The following is a 25,336-nucleotide window of genomic DNA, read 5'->3' as shown; positions in this document are numbered from 1 at the left end:
GTCAGTGACAATGTTGATCTAGGGACATGAATCTGCACAGGGGACATGAATCTGCACAGTATTCAGCAATGAAATACTGGTATTGTAAGATTTTTTGGGATATCAAATCTTCGATATTACACGAACTGTGTTGAGCATAACTCAATTTAAAGTAGCAAACTATGATCACTGATATCACTGTTTCACACTAAATAACTCACTGGGTTCTCATAGGGAGACGGAAATTCTAGGAATGGGAATTTACAGGAACAAAAACAGGGCTGGAAATAAAAATGAGTGCTAGGAACAGGGCCAACAGAACAAATGTTTGCTTTCAATTACCTAAAATTTGTCCTTGGCATGATGGGCGTGGAGCAGTACCAGGGCGTCAACCGAGGGATGTGGGTCACTTGCAGGGCTTCACTGGAGGTTGGAAAGACAATGCTTTCATCAATCAAGAACCAAGCAGGTGGGCGGTTGGCAGAAGGATTCACAGGCAGAGTCCCGATGCACAGTTCGTGGTTACTTGAAAATACTAGCCGTTTCAGCCTGAAGATGTTGGTTAAGGAGAGCGCCAGGTTAAGTTGGCTTACTGTAGCAGGGTGATAAGGCCTTCCGCTACTGGCTTGGGCAAAATGTTGAATTTTACGGGGTGGTGTAAAATGCGATTTGATAAACCAGGTCAGGCTGCGTATATACCCAAGTTGGATATCTGGAGTCATCCTGTCCAAACTTGTTCTCAAAACAAGACTGAGTTCCTTGAGAGGGCGATTCGTCTCATATCTTTCGTCTCTGTCGCTAATCTTCCACAGGAGCCTGAAAGAAACATTGAATGTCAGCACGGCAGAGAGGTGCGAACATATGGAGCACAATGAAAAACATGTGGGTGGAGAGAGCTGAGGGTCATGCAGGTATGAGGAGGCAGAGTCGGGAATCGAGGGTCACTGACAACGATGAAGGACTAGGTCAGGTAAAAAAGGGTTGAAGTCAAGTACTAGAAAGTTGGAGGTAAGAAAGGGAGACCTCAAGTGAGACGTATGAATTTTCTCAACTTTGAGGGAAGTTCTCGATTTAATGGCTTTTGCTAAATTAGTTCAGGGACCGTACTACAACAAAAAAAGGGGAGCAGGTCCTTAGTGTAGATGACCCTTCTTGGGATTGAACATCTATAAGTAGCTAATCCTGATGGAAAGATGACAACTCATAAATCATTGTGGAATATCGAAGGGAGACGGGCATGAAGATGTTTTCCATCTTCGTTTAGTGTAGGAATACAATAGAAGAAATCTGCTAAGTCAAGATACTCTCAAGGGGCCATCAAGCCAATGACAATACAGAAGGAAAATTCTGGGACAGGGTTCTACATGAAAGGTTGTTACTCTACTTCTCGGTTTTCCTCTTCACAATTTGAATTTTACGTTATTAGTTCAAAATCACTCCCTCAAAATTTTACGTTTGGCCGAAGAACAGAAAAGAATAGCTGACCCCAATTGGATACAAGTAATATTATATATATATATATATATATATATATATATATATATATATATATATATATATGTATATTACTATTATTACTTATATATATACATTTTTGTCTCCTGTTTCGCTATTGGATGTTTCATTCCTTGTGTTTAAAGGCTTGCAGGAATACTTTTCCCACGTTGAGGAACTAACAGAGATGCTCTATTGCCGTCTAAATATATAATTTAAATGGCTGACAACCGTGTAATATTTTTTACTCATATGAAGTGCAAAGTTAGGTGTTTTTTGTACATTCTTATTTAAATAAATTGTATATATATATAATTATATATTATATATATAGTATATCGCCTATATATTACTATATAATATATATTCTAGCTATATAGTAATAGATCTATATCAGGTAATATATATACATATATCATATATATAATAGATAATCGATATAGATCGATACTATATATATATATATATATATATCATAGCATCTATTTAATATATATATATATATATAGAATATATATCTATTATATTATTATAGATATATGATATAGATATCTATATAATCATAAATATATAGATATACATATATATATAGATCTAATAGATATATATATAGAGATAGTCTCTATATATATCTATATAGATCTAGATAGATATATATATATCTATATATATATATATGTTCTATAGATCTATATATATATATATATATATATATATATAGATTCTATATATATATATAATATATATATATATATATATCTATATATATATATATAGATATATATGTATATATATATAAGATATATATATATATATATATATATATATATCTATCTATATATATATTATATATATATATATATATATATATATATATATATATATATATATATAAGCATGCACACTGGGAAAACATAATCATAATACATGTACATAAAACACTTAACTTTGCACTTCATGTGAGTAAAAAACATTACACGGTTGCCAGCAACTTCAATTATATATTTAGACTGCAACAGAGCATATCTGTTAGTTCTTCAACGAGGGAAAAGTATTCCTGCAAGAATTTAAACACAAGGAATGAAACATCCAAAAGCGAAACAGGAGACAGAAATGTTACTAAGTCATTTAGCTTCACCCTTAAGAGGCATTACAAAATATCTTACTAATTACTCAACCTTATAGAATGAAGAGTTCAAGTAATAAATTACTCATAATTTAATGCTTCTGTTTCACTCTGGATTGTAAATTGTTATCCTTAAATTTTGTGAAAATTACCTCCTCAAAGGAAGCAGAGTAAAAAAACGCAAGCAAACATTTGCGGTATCGTCCTGTTTGCTTTCGTTGCTCTTCCTTTCAGATCCCGAGTCTGAGCCGTTGCCTCAGCCTTTTCCAGACGGTGAAGACTGACAATTGACGTCATTCGAGCGAATCGAGGACAGCATGAATGACGCAAAAGCAAGCACTTGTACGGGTAATGCATCTGTTGAATTTGTGCAATTGGGAATTGGGGTTTTAAGCTTCATTTTTACACATTTAAAAAAGTTAGATATCTATGGTAGCTCTTTTCCATATTTTCGATGCTCTTGAAAGGCGCTTTTTCGTCCCTGCCTCCGCCTACCTACTTCAAGCTACTTCATTTTTTCCTTGGAACGTCTTAAATCTAAATGAAATCAACATAATTTCCCTGCCGACCGCAGACACACGTAAAACCTTAAGCAATATTATCCGCTTAACGCTCATTGTTCAAATATCTCAAAGCATATTTCATAACATCTTCTATCAGTTCTGGGTATTTTTGCTATCTTTTTTACATGCAGTTCTTTAACTCTTCGCAAGAGAACTCTAGTTACGTGACTACCACAGACACGACCGCTGTCGGGCTGAATAGTCAAACTAGGATTTAGTTCACACTAGCAATCAAACGGCCAAATAGACTATATTGAACCATGTTTCCAATAGAATTAATGCTGAAACTTTTTATAATTTGCCGGCTATTTAAACCAAGTAAATCACCATATTAATGGTGATTAATGAAAAGGCTGATAACCCTCAGATATTGGCTGACACTTTTGTAATTCACTTTGCCAAAGTTGCAATAAAATACAGTGAGAAAGTTAATGAGTTGATTGACATCATGTCATCTGACATCGCAGCAACAATGGCTTTTGACTCCAGAAATAAATAAGTTCTGCTAGATGGGAATAAACAGAAATTCATATAAAGTTTTTTTCATGATACACTTATCCTGTTCACATATTTACATTTAAAAACTATAAAAAAAGGAAGAAATTCGTAGTGTTTCTTCGCCGCAATCGAGTTTTTAGTACAGCGTATAACGCTGTATGAAACGCTCAACTACGGCCCATGAAACTTTTAGCCACGGCCCGGTTGTGGCTTGTGTTATTGACAACTATAGCGGAGCCATACTTTAGCCTTAAATAAAATCAAAACTAATGAGGTTAGAGGGCTGTAATTTGGTACCTATGATGATTGGAGGGTGGATGATCCAAATACCAATTTGTGCCTTTTAGCCTCAGAAGTTTTTAAGATCTGAGGGCGGAGAAAAAGACTGCGCACAGTCAGAGAAATGGCCATCTCAATAGTTTTCTTTTACAGAAAACTTAAAAGAGCGAAAAACACACTAAAGCTTATAAATTCTTAAGAAAACAAGCTTTCTCTGCTATCTTGCAACTGCCACTTGTATTGATTCCTGGGGAAAATGTAGCAGACCTTTTCATTAATGAACGCCAGAGTCGACGACTTTCCTAGCTCCGCAGATCTGGGACACTCGACCACCAACTGCTGCTCAAGTAAGATGCCCTGTAGGAGGGTAGTGCCGTCAGTGCACCTCATGCGGTGCAATGTAGGCATTACTTACGGTTCTTTGCTGCGTCCCTTCGGCCCCTAGTTGCAACTACTTTCATTCCTTTCACTGTACCTCCGTTCATATTTTCTTTCTTCCAACGTACTGTCCACCCTCTCCTAACAATTGATTCATAGTGCAACGAGGTTTTCCTCCTGTAACTACTTTTAAACCTTTTACCGTCAATTTCCGTTTCAGCGCTGAATGGCCTTAGTTGCCCCAGTGCTTGGCATTATGCCTAAAATCTATAAATCAATCAATCAATCAAATAAGATGACTAAAGAAGCATCACAAAGAGGTGCGGTTACCCAACCATCTAAGAGCAAAAGGACAAACGTGTGTAGCCAATCTTTAAACGATATATGGCAGTCTCTCACCTACTTGTTATATCACAGTGCACTCGGAGGAAAGCAGATCTGGAAATTTCAACATTTTATGGTTAATACGGTCAAGACTCCGTTGAGATTTGCCCAGCTTCCTTTATTTTCCTACGCTTGAAAGGATTTGTTCCGATAGCAAGGAAATCCTTCTCTGCATGCAATATTACATTGCCTTGTTCCTTGAAAATGACATGCCCTTTCATCTCCTTGCATACCAATGGGCGTGGGTAACCCACAAAATTCATTTGCCTAAGACGACAGCTTAAGAAAAATGCCCATTCTAGGGTTGCAATACCATTAGATGATTGGAATAAAATTCCCCATGCAGTGTAGTGCACTCTTAGAATCGCTAAAAATGTGAAATTTCCTAAATGAGTTAAGATTTCCTTCAGTTACTTAAAAGGCCATAATGCTTAAAGAACTGCATCCTCAACATTAGGAAAAACAGATCCAAAATCTAATGTCATATTCAAGATTGAAGCCATCAATGAATTACACCCTCTAGCATTTCTCTCTTTGTTTGTTGTAACGTTTACGAAATTTTCTTGCTGAAAATATATCAGCATTACATTGTCAATATTTAATGTAGATAAAGTTTCTTTCAGTATAAAAAAAAAAAAATTGGCCCTGGCAAGCCAGGATGGTCTGTTATGTTAAAGACATTTAATCCTTCCTGACCTGAAGATCAGTCGAGGTGTCTGAAAGCCTCTGGAACTTCAAGATGTGAAAGTATTGATAATGTACTCCCTTTTGGGTGACCATAACGCTTAATTAATCGCTTTTTATCCACGATAGCATACTGCAACCCATCTCCACAGCTGAAAGTTCAAAGCTACAGTCTATATCTCAGTTGTCTCTGAAAGAGCAAAATGCTTCTAAGAAATGAGGCAGTTTGTTTCTATGTTGTAACCTTCATGCTTCGTTTCAGTTATTAAAAGTAGCCCCCGTCCAGTCATCTGTGGAATTTTGGTAATATATATTTGTGGTTCTTCTTCAGTTTCAGTTCTCTATAAAAACTTAGCAACCGTAATTAAGTCTTTTTAATCCTTCCACACCTAAATTCTCTTTGTCTTGGGCATAAGAAGCTACTCCCGTGCCTTCTCGAAGGTTCTATTTTTAATGCTTCCTATTTCTATAAATATTTTCCCTATTTTCATATTCGGAATTTTTTGTAAAAGAGATAATGAACCTACTTGGTCATAGCATGACCTAATTTTTTCCATCGCCATTCTTATTGTTTCAATCCTGCCTAGACTGACTTAATGTCCTTGGTTATCTGTGCCAAATTTGGTCAAAAACACTTCCTTCGGCAAATGAAAATAGTTCCACGTGTTGAGATTTAGTAGAAAACAAGCAGCTTACAATATCCAGTGTAAAAGGATGTTTGAAATTTGAGAGGCTTCTCATACTAACCATAAACATGGATGGTTAAACTTTCGCAGTGAACCTTAACTTGTGTGTGTGTGTGTGTCTGTGTGTGTGTGTGTGTGTGTGAGAGAGAGAGAGAGAGAGAGAGAGAGAGAGAGAGAGAGAGAGAGAGAGAGAGAGAGAGACCCCCAAACCTAACCAGAGGGCCACTTCATTTAACTACGAAAATTTCCTTGTAATATTTTTACCAACTTGAACAGTAACCCGTAAACCTTTCCACATGCATAATTATCAATCAGTAAAGCATTAGTTGATACATTTCCATGAGAATTTGGTACGTAATCAACATAAACTAAAAAGAAAAAAATGCCCATCTTTAAGAGTCACATATACTTTCATTAAACATAAAAGGAGAAATGGCCATAGCATGGACACAACAGTATTGTGGTTCTAAATAAAAGCGGTTAGGACAGGTGGTCACATCATCACCAGATGACGTCATCACACTCCCTCAGTCTCCTTCCTCACCAGCATTCAAAAAGCAGTTATAATTAGTTACATCCATCTTGCTATTATTTGATCAATAGAATCCAATTCATTCACTTCCTTGTCGCAGATCCAGTGATAATAGAGAACGAATATATAAGCTCTTCGTACTTGAACCTTAGTGATACAGTTTTTCCTCTGCACATCTCTCTCATCTTTGAAACTCTTGCAGGATTGCAACTGAGTTGTTTCGTGTTTTATACATTAATTATCCTGGGCTTGTCGGTGAACTTTGTTTTAAAATGGACTACTTTTTTATATATTCCACACAATTATATAAAAAGCAAAATTTCTCCATTTTTGTACTCGAAAAAAAAATATACTGTTATATATGTATAACTCATAACGTACACAGTTTGTGACAGAACGTTTGGTACTTATTTTGGCAAAGAATTCTAAAACTACTCTTATAGGATTTAAACACGAACCACCTTACAGTTTATTCAACACTATATACTCTATATAGTATCTAATCCCATGAGACCTGCTTAATAGTTAACCACGTTATTAGGCATAAGTTCTATTATTCCTTTGGAATTTACCCAGAGTTCTATGTTCTCTGCCTGCCCGTTGTCATTCAGTTATAATTCAGGAATTCCTGCCACTTACATGCAAGCTGGATTTATTCCCAGTGCCTGGAACATTCGGTCTCTTCCCAGCCAAAGCTGTCACTTTGCATCAGTCGGGTCAGAAAGTTAAAAAGGATCGAACCCTTCGACATCCTGCGTCCGAATATGATTTATAAGAGGTCGTATCCATCACCAGTATGTATTCTCGAATTTCTTCTTTTTTAAAAACGCTCTCTTTAAAATCTTGCAGTCATTTCAAATTCGCCGATTTCTTTAAATGCAATGCTTTTCATTTTGAGAGAGAGAGAGAGGGAGACCTTACACACACACACACACACAGAGAAAGAGAGAGAGAGAGAGAGAGAGAGAGAGAGAGAGAGAACTATTCAATGATCTTTTCTCTGTGATCATATTTGCAGTCTCTACCTTACCAAAGTCTTTATCGAAAGAACGAATAGCCGTAAACAGGAGAGAGAAACTTCTCTAATGATCCTTGATATTGATTGTATCTCCAAGCTCATCCAGATTTGATAAATCATCGAAATATCCTCAAGTATACTGCCTGGTTTATTACTGGCATGTCACCCTCTGGATGTTCACTTTAATGCTTGCAAGGCTAAAACTTCTAGGCGCTGTCATTAAGCACTGAAATTTTAACTGATTTCATTTCTATTCTAACCTGTAATCATAATAAGAATTTTATCCAAATAATTCATTATGCACACTGATCTTTCCCACCATGTGAAAGAAAAAAGCCTAATAATTATATTTACATCCCTACCAGCAAAGAAGTGATAAACTAAGAGCTCCGATGTTCGCTATCTTTTCCATGGGTGATCTGTCATGTATCTTGTGCGAGTCCCAGCAGAGTACTCCTTCAGCCGTCTCGGATGAGTCTTCTTTCACGTGCTGTAAGAATATCATTTCTGTGCAACACACCATTTGCATATCTATCACGATAATAAATCCTCAGCTCTTGTATGTCATTATCATTCATCGTGATGATTAATTTTTTTTTCTTCTTTTTTTCAGCCATTCCGGCCATTACATCACTGTTTGGTTTATTAGGACGCCTGTGCGAAAACAATACTATCAAAGGTTGTTTGGTATCTAAAATAAAACAGTATAAGAACTTTTCATCTTCAGTCATTATAGCACGGTAGTGAAAGGGACCATTAAAAGAATAACGATCAAATTCACATTCAAAATCGTTGCTTAGAGTTAGTTGTTGGTGTAAAAAGTCCGTTATCAAACTAACGGGAGCTGTTTTCCGGATATACTACATCCAGACATAAAATGTTAATTGAATAAATTGTGTTCTTCACTAGTGCTTAATGCAGACTGAAAGTAATTAATTCGTCGATACACATATGCACACAATTTATTTAATTAGCATTTTATGTCTGAATGTAATATATCCGGAAAACAGCCCTTCTAAGTTTGGTAACAGACTTTTTATACCAACAACTAACTCTAAGCAACAATTTTGAATGTGAAGTTGATCGTTATTCTTTTATGGTCCCTTTCAGTATCATGATATATTACGACGGAAGATGAACAGTTCTTATTCTTCTTTTATAAAAGATACCAAACTATCTTTGATAGCTTACTTTTCGCACATGTGTCCTGACAAACCAAACACTAATGCAATGGCCGAAATTACTAAAACAAAATGATAAAAATTATAAAAAAGTATATATATATATATATATATATATATATATATATATATATATATATATATATATATATATATATATATATACATACATATATATGTATGTATATATATTTTGTCTGAGTATGTGCTAGACAGATAAATTGTATTCCATAATATCTAAGCAGTTACGATGCAGTAAAGGCTGGATATATAGCACCATGACCGAATGCAAATTATCAGAATTTTAATGTTGTCTATGTAAACATCGGTTAACTTATGTGTTCACCAATGTTAACCATTCAGGATATAAGCGAGAGGACATATTCCACTGATTCCTTAGAAATTTAAACGATACAATTAATTCCAGTGCCCGGCCTCTCGCTCGTTCATGCAGTTTTATCTAAGTTTGGCAAAAAAAATTACAATATTCGGGAGAGGAAAAAGTTTCTCACTTAAACATTGACTTCCAAGTAAATGCGACGATTTTTTTTTTACTTAATTTACATTAATTGTCTTTTTCTTTTCTTTTTTTTGCAAAAAAAAAAAAAGGTTACGTTTTAAAAAATTAATTTGGTATTATTCTTCTCTTTTAATTGCTCCTTTCCCATAATTTCAAATAGTCCATATATAACATGTTGCTCATCTTTGCTCGGGGGATGAAAGGCGCTCAAAACGCAATGAGAGTATTTCTTCTATCAAAGCAGAAACAAAGAGAGACGAAACAAACGCGTCATTGTTCCTGAATGAAAGTTGTCTGGACCACAACGAAAATTTCCAGAGATCCTTATTTGAACACGGAAAAGGGTCGTTCCACTACGGCTCACTCTCTTGGGAACCGAGATATCCAGTACAAAGAGAATAGCCATTCAGATGCCCAGACCGCTGGGTCTTCTAATAGGTTGCTCCCTCCTTTACCAAAGAGAGATAAAGATGCCTGTGCCGTGACCTCTGCTTTTCTCGTCCTCTCTCCAAGCACAATCAAGCGCTTTATACAAGCTCGAGTGAATACATTATGTACAGGACAGCAACTATTTGTTATCCCCACAAAAGCCTGAGAAAGGTTGCTAAATGCCAGCAACATAATTAGCATCAAAATCTACATTCTACGACGCCCTTTCACTGGGTTCAAAGATTTTTCTTGACTTGCTTACAAGTCAGTTACAATAAATCCCAAATGGAATTTGTTTGGAAATAAGACAAAACTAGTATTGATAAATCTCATAAACAAATGCTAGAAAAATACAAATAAGAGAGAAAACAGGCTGGATTTCTTATCTGGGAACTTTTCAACACAATCCTTTCCAGATAAGCTCTCATTCCAGGCCGAACATGAAATGCGACACTTGGGAAGACCACCCGGAAAATAAAGAAACTAACGTTATTTAGTTTTGCCTATCATAAATAACTGGCGATATCCCTCTACTAGACGAGTCGAATATAGTATGAAAACAATTCTGTAGGACAGCAGATTTCAGAGTCTAAAAGAACTACTACGGTAAAACTTATTCAACATTAAAAGGCAATTCGTATGATTCGTTTCTTGAGGCTCTCATACAGAAATTAATATGCATAGTTACCACAAGAACCACACACATACATATGATATATATATATATATATATATATATATATATATATATATATATATATATATACATATATATATATATATATATATATATATATATATATATATATATATATATGTATGTGTATATATATATATATATATATAATTTTCGTTAAAAGCAATTGCTTTAGTGGCATCAATAAGTTTCTTGCAGGTATCTTCATACCGACGAAGTTTTTTCCGATTCTCGTTCGTCAATTTCTGGTGAAATATACGCAGACTTCCTTCTTCCATTTATTGAATTTTGTCACGACAGCTGTTTCGCCTTATGGCATTATCAAGCGATAATGCCATAAGGCGAAACAGCTGTCGTGACAAAATTCAATAAATGGAAGAAGGAAGTCTGCGTATATTTCACCAGAAATTGACGAACGAGAATCGGAAAAACTTCGTCGGTATGAAGATACCTGCAAGAAACTTATTGATGCCACTAAAGCAATTGCTTTTAACGAAAATTGTATTAGAGAAAAACTATGCCCTAAAAGTATATATATATATATATATATATATATATATATATATATATATATATATATATATATATACACATATATATACATATATTAAAATTGTTTGTTATAGCATAGTTTGGGCAACTGGTTTGTCTCACTCTGTTTTTGTTTCTTTTTGTAAGTCTTGCTCTTTCTTTCGTGGAGATAGGTGTTTTAAGATTTAGTGAAGTCCTTTACTTGTAATTTATTTGCCTTTGAAGGTACTGTTTAATTTTACTTAATTTTTACTTAATTTTAAATTTTTAGTCTATTGAGAGCTGTGGCCATTACATTTCTTATATAAATTAAATTAATTTGAGTCTTAATGTTCGCAAATGTTATATAATTGAAAATACGCCTTGGAATTCGTCGCGAAACGTCGGCACTAAAATAAACTGTTAAAGGATGAGGATGCCTTCTCCTACTACTTCCTTCATGACATATCTTCTTTGAGCTCCAGCTTCGGCCCTTATGTGTATGTATGTATATATATATATATATAATATATATATATATATATATATTTAAAATTAAATATACATATAGCGAATACCAAAGGAAAATGATAGGCAGAAATCCAAGCGCGTTATTCTATAAAAAGACCAATGCCCGACGAGTACAGGCATCAAACAGGAGGGCAGATAAGCATACTCGTGATTAGTCATTAGATTCCATGTTTATTCCCAGCGTTTCATAATCCATGATTACATAATCAGGGGTTCTAGAATTAAAGAACAAAAAATATTGACACTAAAAACTAAAAAAAAAGAAAAAATACAACACACAAAGGCAAAGTTAGAACATAAAAAGCGGCAATCGACTTAAAAAGGGAAATTATACACAAAGGACACCGAGGAACAGGCAAAATACCGAGAAATCAATTAATACATATAGAACATATGAAAGACAAGTAAAAATATTTATAAATTTAAGGTGCATGTTTTAAAACAAAAAAAAAATATAATTATATTAAGAAAATAAAAATTGACTAACCAAAAATGATTAAAGGTATGTCAGTATGACACAAATCCATACAACGAGGTTTGAAAAGAAAAACAAAACACCAAAAGCATTATTACTGCGACCGGTATAATAGAGGAACAGCCAAAGTCTGAGAGTTCAATTTCGGAAGAAGCTGTTTTATCATCAACGACTCGAGTATTGGTAGTTCCAGATGGCTTTAAGTTCATCCAGTTATGCAGAAATCACTTCTTTCAGTGGGAGTATTAAAAGATTTCGTGTGACCTCTAATGTTTGTATAACTGAATCACGAAAATATGGAATGTGATGAATATATAAATAATTAAATATATATATCAATATTGAACGACAGTTGCTATCGCCTCATTTTCAAGGCTGTAATTTTTAAAAACCATCTTACAAAACGTATTTATCTATGTGTGTGTATATATATATATATATATATATATATATTATATATATATATATATATCACATATATATATATACATATATATATATATATATATATATATATATATATATATATATATATCTTACAAGTGTGTAATGTTAATGTATCACATATCATGTCTTGCTTGGAGACAGGCTCTTAGGGCAGCTTACTTGAGTGAAGGAATTTGAGTACGTAAGCAGCTTAACCGAGAGACTGCTCGTCCTGTCGTCAAGCATGTACATTTGTTTGTACGGATGTTACAGGTCTAATAGTCCAAGGCACTTGCGAGAGTCACATTCCTTTCGGTGAGCACAAAGAGTTCAGGCGGTACACATCAAGTGTCGGGAGAGAAAACCCCCATCGTAAAGGTATGACGCATATTTTGTAATACTTAGAAAACCGTTACCTTTCAAAGAGAGAGAAGTGTGGAATACCTTCTTTTACCTAAATACTTTGAAAAGAGTGATGTGTGAAGAGTATCTCTTATCCAATGTTATCTTTATTACAGATGGGTTATATTCCATGGTACTAGAGACGGGAATCTCTAACCTGACTAATATGATGAACTTATTGACATTTTGGGTCTGGGAGTGAATTCTTAGTCAGGAGGGTAGAATGTTAACTTACTAGTTTTCTTTATGAGCAGATTTGGGCTTCCTGTCATTATGACTGGTTAATCATTTTGTTCTATTTTATATTCAACTGCTTTGGGTAATAAATAGTATATTTTTATACTTACGAGATCTTAGTAGCCTAACGACATGCTTGCAGACAGAGGGCACTGTTGACAACAGGTAAGGGTTTCTAATTTGCGTAGTTTAATAAAAAGGGGGTGTTAAGATATATATGTATATATATATATATATATATATATATATATATGTATATATATATATATATATATATATATATATATATATATTATATATATATATATATATATATATAATATATATATATATATATATATAAATATATATATCATCAGGGGGACCATAGGGAAAGGCATCGTACTCAGGTACATTTATTTCGCCGACGTTTCACGATTCATAGTTGCATTCTCAAGGCTATAATTAAAGATAAACACACGAACATTAAAACTACGCACTGCATAATTCATAAAAACTACGCAATATTTAAAAATTCAATGAACATCAACATCAGAATGTAGAACATTTAAAAATTTATGAATCTCTTAAAACAGAAAAAACATAAAATTATGTACAGTACAGTTACATTAAAATTATTTAAAAATTACAGGAAAAGCATAAAAAAATTATGATATGAGTGTAAAAAAAAATCAAAAATAAATAAATAACACTAAAACAATTTTTAGAAAATATAAACAAGCACTCTGGGCGATGAACAACTGAACAGAGGAGGATTGCGTATTTAGGAACGGAACTATCTTTTTTATCATAATGGATTCCAAGGTTGTTAGGTCGTTTTCGTTTTGTGTTTGGCCTATAATAGTAAAATCCTTATCATTAATATGTGTTTTACATGATTTAGAGTGGTTTCTGATATTTGGCTGTTCGGGGTTTGTTAATCTGCTGCCCGTTCTAAAACATAAACCTCTGTGAGAATCTATTCTCACTTTTAGTAACCTCTTCGTACAACCCACATAAGTCCCGTGATCACATCTCGGGCACGTATATTTATATACAACATTAGATTTTAGAAGAGGACTAGGGCGGTCTTTCATTCTAAACAAGGATCCGATAGTTAATGGATTTTTTGGGACGATTTTTAGGTTCAGTGCCGGGAATTCCTTTTGAATAATTGCTAGGAACTTTTTTCTGAAGAGGTTGTCATGAAGAAAAGGGAAGCTAGCAAACATTTTTAATTTTGGTACTGTCAAAACCGTTGGCACCTCTATGAATCGGGTATCAAGCATTTTCTTAACCCTTTTTTAACAAAAGTTTGTCTGGGAAGCAGTTATTTTTAAGATATTGGGAAAGAAAGTTAATTTCTTCATTAAAAGTAAACCAATTAGAGGTATGGGCGAAAGCCCTGTGTAGGAGAGTTGAGATAGTATTAAGTTTAAAATTATAAAAGCAAGAACAATAAAAGTTGATACCTAACCCAGTAAAAGTCTTTTTTCTAAAAACACCCGTGTAGAAGCCTTCCTCGTTCCTGGACACTAGAACATCCAGAAAGGGAAGCTTGTTATTTTCTTCTTCATGGAGTGTAAATCTGATATTAGGGTGTAGGACATTGACAAATTCTAAGAATTATTCTGCATTAAACTTGTTTCGGAATAAGTTAATGGTTCTATTCTACATGATGCATGGCTGAAAGCGGGCAAGGCCATGAAATTTACCTTACATTATCAAGGGAAAGTCAAATACGAACTTTGTATCACACTAGAAGACAGGTTATCATAAACCCAGTTTTGCAAGCCGACTACGATATCCAGTTGCCCATGGAGGGTATACGTGTCGCTACGTAGGCTACCTCCAGAAGCATGCAAATAACATGTAGTGTATGCGCATAATTAAACACGGAAATAAACGCAAAAGTCTTAAGGAAACTATTACTTTATCGTTTTTTATGAAAGGTCGTACATATACGAGTTACTCATTGCAAAAAGAAAAATTAATTAATAAATAAAATAAAATAAAACAAAATAAAAATCTAGCATCGTATCATGAAACTACATGAATTTATCTTGTATTAAGAACTATTCAAAAGGAGCCTTTAATATAATGCTAACAGCAAATCAAACTTAATGGAAATCCTACTCATACTACTATCTAAAAATAATTCAGTATACCTTTCCCTTTCCTTTAACGTCGTAATAAATATCGGCTCCCCTCGGAAAGCGTCAATTTCCTACTCTGCCAGATATTTCTCGCTGTAATTCAAGTTCATGACTGTGAGGCGGCCAGCAACTATAAAGAGAACAACGACAAGCATGAACTACAGAATCCAGATTTGCTGAAGCCCACAATCGGCAAGAAAGGAGCCGATCAAAGAGGGAGGTAGGCGTCACAGTGACAAAGGTAGGCATGACTGAAGAAAGTCGGAGCCCTGTGATCAACCCGCTTGTACCGAAGTTCCCCATTATCCGTGACACACGCATCCTCTTCCTGGCTTTAATACGACTTTACGGCTAACGGACGAACGGAACGGAAAACTATTGGGTAAATTGTGAATATCTAAATAATTTCATTAAAAAAAAGACCCACTTGACTAATTTTGCAAAAATCAACAGATTTTTTTTCTTTCTCAAAGAAAAACAACCATTGTTTATTATCATCACGGAAAAATAATCAGGCAATGAGTTTTCAGCTCAAGTATGCATTAGCATGAGAGTAAGGTCAATAGAACGACAATTGCTAATCATGAAAAAAAATTAAAAGATAAAAATGATATTGTGTGATTAAATATGTGGACTTTTACTTAAATTGATTTGTGATACCAATAAAATAACCTTACGTTAAGCATTAGTCCGTGATTAAGAACAGTTTTCGAATGTTTCTCCTTAGATGTCAAAACAGCCTCTAAATTAATAAGAAACAAACCATAATGATAACTAACAATTTCTTGTCAGCATTCGATATCATAATCATGCCTCTCTATCTTATTTGAAATATCAGAAAACTCCAAACACTATCTTTTTAGTCGCAACAGGTATGGCAACTAAACTGTTTCTGAATTAAAATGGTTTCCTGGTGCGTTTCTACTGACCATATGCCGTATTATGAAACTGATTTTTTAAAAGAAATCGCGAACGATAAACACGTCGATTAGTACAAAATAAAATTCTTCTCATAATCAAGTAAATTAATAATTTAAGATGAAAGAAAACACAAATCAAAGGTCGTCCTACGAGAAGAAGCAACCATGTCTATGAATATTAGGTACAGCTTTAGAGATGACAAACCGAAATACGGCTTGGAAGCATTTGTGGGCTACGGTTCAAAATTGTTTGCATATGAAATTATTTAAAAACATCGTTGCCAAGAAGAAAAAAGATATACGTTTTCCTACATTTCAGGTGTAAACTAATATGTACCAAATTAAAGTCGCTGTAAAGAAAGATTTAGCTTATGATAGTCAAATGGGAGAGTGTCCAAAAGGTTTTCTATATAAGGCAGATCCTGATCATCATAACTAAATAAAAAGCCCCTGAATAAACTTTCTCCATAATAAAACTCTGGAATTCTCATCCTAATCTTTTCAGGTTTCGGACGTCAACATTTTGCTTAGAATCAACAATGGAAAGCTCCAGGGTACATGTTCTTCACTTACCCTTCAGAAGTAAAATAATGTCAACAAATACATTGTGCTGAAAATTCTGGTATTAAGATCTCTGGATGGTTGAAAAGACCATTTTTTCGATTTGCCAGAGCTAGGGCGAGCGAAGTGGCATCATAAATCAATGGTTATCTAGTTGAGAGATGGTCACATTGGAAAAATAAAACCTTAATTTTCAGCCTTGGCCTGCAGTTTTAATTATGTCTTTCCTAGGTTAATAACACGCTTCCCATTAACATCACATTGAACCAAGACTAATCATTTGAGGTTCTGGACATGTTGAAAATATGTGATTAAGATCATTCTCATCTGTCATAGGCGTTCTGTCAAGTAAACTACTCATCCCTGATGCCAAAATTTACACAGTTAATGTGCTTAAACTGTGTCACCTGAAGCCTTACAGCCATAACACCCATGTCTACTATTATTTTAGTCCAAATGCAGACTAAATCAATTACTAAAATATGTATCAAATTGTTAACATTTTATTTTCAGGATTATTATTATGATAATTGAAAATAATAGCTGTTTCTATGGCATTCAATTTGCATCTCACAATCTTTTCATTAGCATGTGACTGGTAAATCAAGTTTTCATAAGGACACATAAAGATTTTCTTTTATCGTAGTTTTATTTCCTCAACGTTTCGACACACACTCAGGTAGACTGTGGAGAGTTACAAAGATTGCATGAATTGACGTGAATGTTACACAGGTTGGTAGCGGACGGGTGGCTTACAGTTGGCAGGTCGGTTAGTGGACTGACTTTTACTGGAAGTGGGTTAATGCATGATGGCGGTCCCAGAGGCGTTGTGATCTTCTAGGCCTAACTGGTGTTGTTAGCTGAAGGTTGGTGATGGCTCGCATAGCCCCCACTGGCATGACCATTATATTGCTTGTGAAGAGCATCTTTACCCACTAATCACAATCTTGTATCTCATCTAGCTAAGCAGCAAGAATCACATGTATATATTTGTATATAGAATTTCCCAGGCTTACCACCGATATGTAATTCATCAATGTATGTCCATTATGTCTTTTATTATCATCATTTTACTAACTGCTAAGAAACAAATTCTTCTCTGTCTGTGTGCGGGTTGCGAGACTCGAGGATTGGGTACTCCATTTCCGTCAGCCCGCTGCTATGTATATCGTGTGCCCAGGTAATAAATCAGTTAGTATTCAGTTCTGTCTAATTGCGACCTCACAACTGGTGACCCCAGAGTGAAGGTAAACAGCAGTTTTGGCTTCGCCATTAATGGACTTACTACAGCTGTGCTTACCTTCAGAAGCCTTTAACGGAACCATACGGCGACAAAGTTTAAGCTTGTGAAAGCTCCTTCTTTGGAAAACCACCCACGCCACTAATGGACTAATTACGGCAGACCTCCCCAGGTACATTCTGGCATGTACAAATGGTTTGGCCCTGCCATTTACGATTCACACCTACCACATACAGAAAGTTATTAACGGAACCACACAGCGTATAATTTTGACTTCTGACGAACCCTGAACACCATTAATGGACTAAATACGGCGCTTAATTCGCTTTTGGCGTGAGAGTCAAAATGCCAGACACAGAATTTGAAAGTCAAGTCGAGGACTCACAGATCCTTTGTATCCCCCTCTCGCCTTTGAACACTGCGATATCTCAGGTGATAAAGCTGCCGCCATTCTCATGGCAAAATCACAGGCAAAGAAACCAAAGCAGATATCACCATGACGATGCTGCCCGAGGAAGTGTTTAACAAAATTATGCCTTCACTAGATGTGCAGACAGAAAAGATCAAATACGAAGACCTACACAGGATGCTCATTGAGATATACTCCATGGCCATTCCAGAGAGATCCCATTGCGCCCTGGACCTGATAAACCAGCCCCTGGGGAACGCATCACCCAAGGATGCCTGGGATGAACTATGAGGTCTCCTGATGCCGCTAGACTGTGATGAATTCAGCAAAAGAAGGGAGATCAGCCTATTGGGAGAAATATTCCTGTGGTCCCTTCCTCAGGAGGTAAGGGTGCATTGACTACGAGGACCCGGTGAAGGAACAAGCCACAGACCCCGAAACGCCAGCTTACCGCACAGCACTCACCACACTGAAGTGGAAGGATGTGCCAGTAAGGAAGCTGGTATTCGGTATCATCCACGGCCTCTCCCATCCATAGGGACATACAACAACGTGCCTGATGACCAAGAAGTTTGTGTGGCAGGGGATAAAAAAGGACGTGGGGGGATGGGCAAAGAACTGCATACCGTGCCAAACAAGCAAGATCACCTGGCACATGGAATCAGGCATCGGAGACTTCCCTCAACCATGAAGACGGTCCAGGGACATTCACGTGGATGTCTTAGGACCTCTGCCACAATCGAGGGGCACCAGGTACCTCCTAAGAGTCATAGACCGACCTACAAGATGGACGGAAGCAACCCCAGTGGCAGAAGCATCTACAAGCGCCTGCGTAGAATCCCTACTATCAAATTGGATGCCATTTCAGTGTGCAAGACAACATAACTACAGACATGGGCTCAGCATTCCTGTCAGAACTCTGTGTCTCCTTGGCACACCTGATGGGAACAACACTCCACAACACATCAGCATACAACCCTGCGGTCAACGGAATGGTGGAAAGAGCCCACTGTACTTTAAAAGCGGCACTGATGGCACGGTGTACCGACAAAAACTGGAAGGCGCAGCTGTCCTGGGTCCTAGCAGAACTTCGAACAGCACCAAAAGCGGATGGCAAATAATCTCTTGTAGAAAAAGTCTACTGGGAAGCTCTGGCTGTACCAGGAAAATTCTTCCCTACAGAACCAGACGACCGAGATATCCCCCTTAAAAGACTAAGGGAAATAAATAGGAAAGAAGTTCATGCCCTCCTGGAAGACTTTCATAGACAGGACACAACTACAGACCAGAAGGCCTAGGAACCTGCACACACATCTTCCTGAGGGATGACGCCTGCCGCCCACCCTTATCCAGACCATACAGAGGTCCATAACGTATCATCACAAGAAAATCCAAGGCCTACCTCATTGACATCCACAGGCGGGAAAACTGGGCATCCATTGACTGAATAAAGCCAGACTTCCTGATGGATAATGAGACCAGGGAGGAGATGAGCAGATGTCCGAGAATTCCTCCACAAAATAAGACCTCAAGCAAAGAAACCGACATCCCGAGACGTGGTCGAGGTCGTCCCAGGGGCCGGACAAAGGATGACATCCCAGCAGGCCTGCTGGACAACTCAACAGTCGAGACCACCCCACAACCTCAAATATCAAGAACTCAGTGACAGTTCCTGATACCAACAAGATATCATGATTACTGTACAAATCTTCCAATTATTCATTATTAATTATGGATTATTTAATTATTAATTATCAATCATTAATAATTTTCTTGAGGGGGGAGTACTAATAAAGACCTTCTTTATCCACTAATCATGATCTTGTATCTCATCTAGATTGTAAAGACCTGTGTAAAGACCTTCTTTTCCCACTAAGCACAATCTTGCACCTCATCTAGCTAAGCAGCAAAAGTCATGTGTATGTTTGTAAATAGAATTTCCTGGTCTTTCTGCCGATATATGATTCAGCAATGTATGTCCATTATGTCTTTTGTTACTGTCATTTTATCAATTGCTAAGAAACACAAATTCTTCCCTGTCTGTGTGCAGGTCCCGATACTCGGGGGTTGGACACTCCATTTCCGTCCACACACTGCTATGTATATCGCATGACCAGTATTCAGTTCTGTCTCATTGTGACTTCACACACTCTGGTGACATGCCAACGGCATCCAGTGCTCTCACTCCTTCTCTCTCTAATCAGTGTTTGGTGCCAGCTGATTTCTTGTATTTCTCATTATGACACTGGGGAGAAATTCCATTTCTTTCACCGTGTTAATGCTTGCCTTTTTTCCAATGCATGGAGTGCTAAGGGGATTGGTAGTTTAGTGCCTGGTCTGTAATCTTTGTGTTCTTTATAAGCTTTTCTATTTCAGGTCTTTCATTATGGTTTTGTACATGATGGTTGAAGATGGCCCCTTCTTGAGGGTGTAGGACAGATCATAGATATAGAAGCGAGAGATTGGGCAGAGAAGTGACAATCGCATGCAGGTAAGCCGCAATTGTTGTGTGATGATTCTCAGAACTGGCATTGACAGTGGCTGCAGAGACCAGCAGCAACAAGCCACCTTTGGTACCCAGCACTGGTCCATCAACTATGTTTTATACAGAAGCAGGATCACAAAAGGACAGAGGATCATATTTCACAAGATAGTGACATTTTTTCATTCATGAAAATCTTTATAATAGTGTTGAAACAACCTCAAGTAAACATGTGTTAGATCACAGTCAACTTGCAGTCCACTACACACCTTTTTGGGCTAATGAAATAATGAAAGTTGTAATAAGATTTCTATTAAGGCCTATTTTACATTAAATTCATGTAGCCAAATAGATTAGCTTGTAGGGTCACTGTCAGTCCATATAACCATGGTCAAGTCTGCCCTAGGCCTGTTGCAGTTTTAAGTGTTAATCACATGTTATAAGGTTATTTACCATGTCATCAATAAGTTCTCAATCCTCCTTGTATGCAGAGGACTCAGTTGACTTTCATCTGCCAGAACATTTAAAGGAAGTAGGCTATTCTTCAATTTTACCATTATCAATAATTTCCCCTATATTACAAATTCCTACTACATCATAGCTCTAACATTAAACTCAACTAGCTAACCAACAAGTAAACTATACCAACTAGACAGTCTACCAGGGTTGATCATCAAATAACCAAAGGTAGCCTGCCATAGCCTAACCTCAGCTTAGCAAAAGTAGCCTAACTTAGCATATCCTTCAGGAATACTGACTTTATCTTTCTATCCCTCTCCACAAACTATGAAATACAGCTCAAGTCTTGGCTAGCTATGAATGTCTAACTTATTCTTACAGGCTATCCTGACTTAGACTGTACAATGTAAATAAGTATGTTGAATTACAGATCAGTATGACTATGCCATACTTAGCTTTACATATGTTTCTCCTGGTAATAATTGCACTTGAAGCTGTGCAAATAGCTTCTATGTTATGGTTCAGATGCTTTGATCTAGTTCTGTAACAACTGTATGAGTATTAATTGATCAGATTGTAATTGCATTTGTACTATAATAAAATAAATAGCTTCTCTTATAAGATGTGTGAGTAGCCTCACAGGTTCAAATATGACTTAAAAAGGTCTGCAGGTCAATGTAGATAGCCTGTTGTTAATAATATGCGAGATTCAGCATTTATTTTTGGTCAAATTTGTGTTTAAGATTTCCTGACAAGAACAAAGAACAAGACCACTACCTTACATGGGTTAGAAACTGCATGCAGGATAAAGAGCCAAGCAATGGATCACACATATTGCAGCAATCATTTTCTGCCAAAGAACACTTCCGGGTATGCATGAGCTTGGGTTTCTGCAACAGACTTTGAAGTCCAGAATATGTTAAGAGGCAACAATGTGGCTACCAAAGCAGAAGTAACCAGAAGGGCCAAGCCGGCATATACATATATATACTGCCAAAGGCAAGATTTATACAGCCCTGCAAATTACAATATAAATTGTTAACAGTATCTGATACAGTAAATTTTAAAATCCAATAAAATTTCTGTACAGACTATTGAATATTGGCTGTTAGATATTATTATTATAATAATATGACTGTGAATCAAGTTCATATGATATGGTAGCATTGGAAATGACAGTTATTTTAACTAACTGTTGTCAAATGTTACTGCCTGTCAGTTAGACCCACGAATAAAGAACGATAATAATTAGTTGTCTCTAAAGAGTAAAACTGCAAATTTATGGTGGTAAGAAAGGCACATAACATCGACAAATTGATCAACTTTATTGCTCAATTGTTTAAAATCTACAGCTGACAGAATAAATATTTTCTTATATTTCTACATATAGTACACAATGTCCTTGGTAAATGCTGTAAAGATCATTTACCAATCTTTAAAGACAGCTGAGAAAATTGGCTGTCAATGCAGCCTCATCAAAACTATGACTCGACTGTAGAAAAAATATACCAGCAAATTTAGATATTTTTATTGGCGCATACAGTACATATTATATTTAGTAAATGGTGCATAAATCATTTGATAGTCTTGTCGGACATCTGAGAAAACACCTTTAATAGAGCGAAGAGTTTCCCATTAGATTGTATGAGTTGCATCACTGTTTACAGAATAGTCATCACATAGCAATGGCGCCAGGCAGTGCACGTCAGAAACTGGTTTGGCTATGATAGGCTGTACAATCTCTCCACTCATCTATGGGAAAGATGCTTTGAGAGTTTGGTAGTAGTCATCCCAATGTATGGGAGGTGGTATCCTTCCACCAGGCATGTAAATTTTTAGATGAAAGAACTAGTTCTCTTCAGAGATATTTCTTGGGGAGTGGGGTTAACTTAAAGAAGTAGCTTACTCTTTTTCATATTTTTATAATAAACTATGAAATTAATGTTTTCATTTGTTATTTTTTTGAGTGCCATCTTGTCCTCTACATATTTTTGATACATGTCATTTCTGTAGAAGAGTTTTATGGAACCACTTTCATAAAATTTTAAAAATTGTTGCTAATAAGCATTTGCATGGACCTTTGCGGTTTCTATCCACGTGCAGCAGGGTGTGGGGGTACAATGGCCGAAGGCATCCACCACAGACTTGTAATACCTATCTGGGTGCGACGGACAAAGGCATCCGCCGCAAACCTTGCATTCCTGGTCTGTTAAGGCATAGACCCAGGTTCTAGGCATTTTATAGACAGTGGTAGTATAATTCGTTGAAGTCTGCTGTACCCGAACATCCAGGAAGAGGAGGTGTCGAAACATTCTTTCAAAGATCTTAATATTTTTAGATCCTCTTCATTGTCCACTCTTACAACGGCATCATCAATACAAAGGCAATATGGAGGAGGGCAGAGGATCTTATTAAAAGCCCTTTGCTCTATACCATTCATGTAAAAACTGGCAAATCAAACTCCTCAAGGGAATCCCGTTGCCATGTCATCAACTTAGCAGTAAAGATGCCCTCTGTGGGTGATAAAGGGAACCTTCTTAGTGCATGTTTCAAGAACGTCTTTTAGGTTTTTTCAGGGATGTTCATAGCCTGTGTGTTCTCTTATACCCTATTCAGGATATGTTCCATCGTCTTATTGGCTGGAACGTTTGTGAAGAGGCTCTCGACATCTAGAGAGGCAATAATACCCATAAAGGAGAGTCTTGGAGTTCCCTTAAAAAGTTGGTAGACAACTGGAGACAGCATCTGTCAGGGATGTATGGAGTGAGAAGATCATTTAATCTCTTTGCCATGCTGTTAGTTGGAGCTGGTAGTGTGATTCCTCCCCTTCCTGGACGTTCAGGTATAGCAGATTCCAACTGTTTATACTACCAAGGTCTATAAGAAACCTTTAGTTAAAACAGAATAACTAAGAACATGTAGTATATTTTAGACAATGCCAGTTTTCCCAGATTTGATTGGTAAAACCTTGACCTAATTTGGGATATCGTGTAGATGTCTCAGGGACATTTGATGACGAGTAAAGGATGATTTATAGCAAAAATTATTGCAGTAACTGAAGTATGGAAATTATACATCAAACTGTTTTGATAACAAGGTAGGAAAAGGAGGGTTTAGTTCCTTATGATTTAAATGTAATCTACACATGCCCAATATCTAACCCAGACTCACTGAGGGAAATAAATGATACAGCACGATAAAAAAAAATACTGCTCCTCAAGTGATAGTGGATTGTACATTAAGTCGGCCCTGTCCTGGAACGGTCTCTTTCTTTTGGACAGACAGTGGGATGAGGGATAATTAGGATTTTATGATCAGATTAAAAAGCCCTTAATTGAGGGAGGCAAAATAACCGTAGTCGGATTGAAGAAATTTGGCAGAGTAACTAATAGCAGCCAAGTTCATAGTTTTTTTAGCTCGAATTTAGGACTCGGATCTATTCCTTAATGTATTAAGTGGATGCCCAGAGGGGTGTAAAAGGTCTGTTGTGGATGTCTTCATCTGCCGAACCCTCACAGGTCTCCACTTGAAAAAAAAAACACGGCGATCGAAAGGTCCATGCAATGATATAAACAACAATTTCTCAATCGTATGGTTGAACAACAAACCCGAGATTCCATAAATAACTGGCACCGTGAAAGTCTGACGAACGCCAGTAAGGAACAAAGTGAGTTCATAAAACTCTACTACCGAAATTACATGTGTCAAAAATATTTAGAGTACAAGATGGCACTCAAAAAAATAATTAGTGAAAATATCTCCCCTGCAATAGAAAGGGATAAGATTAACCATGTGATTTATTATAAAAATATGAAAAAGAGCCAGCTACTTCTTAAAGATAACCCGGCACCCCCAGAAACGTCTTTGAAAAGAAGTAGTTTCATTTACACGCCCGATGGAAGGATACCACTACCCATACATCGGGATAACTACTCGCAAAGCAATCTTTCCTGCCACCTTCAAGAGTGGACCATCTTCAACTATTATGTATAAAACCATAACAAAAGGCCTGAAAGAGAAGAGCTCATAAAGAACACAAAAATTATAGATCAGGCACTAGACCACCAGTGTCTATTGCTTCTCGAGTCACTACATATATTG

Source organism: Macrobrachium nipponense, chromosome 6 (assembly GCF_015104395.2).
Source record: "Macrobrachium nipponense isolate FS-2020 chromosome 6, ASM1510439v2, whole genome shotgun sequence".
Taxonomy (NCBI): domain Eukaryota; kingdom Metazoa; phylum Arthropoda; class Malacostraca; order Decapoda; family Palaemonidae; genus Macrobrachium; species Macrobrachium nipponense.
The sequence above is the reverse complement of the archived record's forward strand: the minus strand, read 5'-3'. Positions refer to the sequence as shown.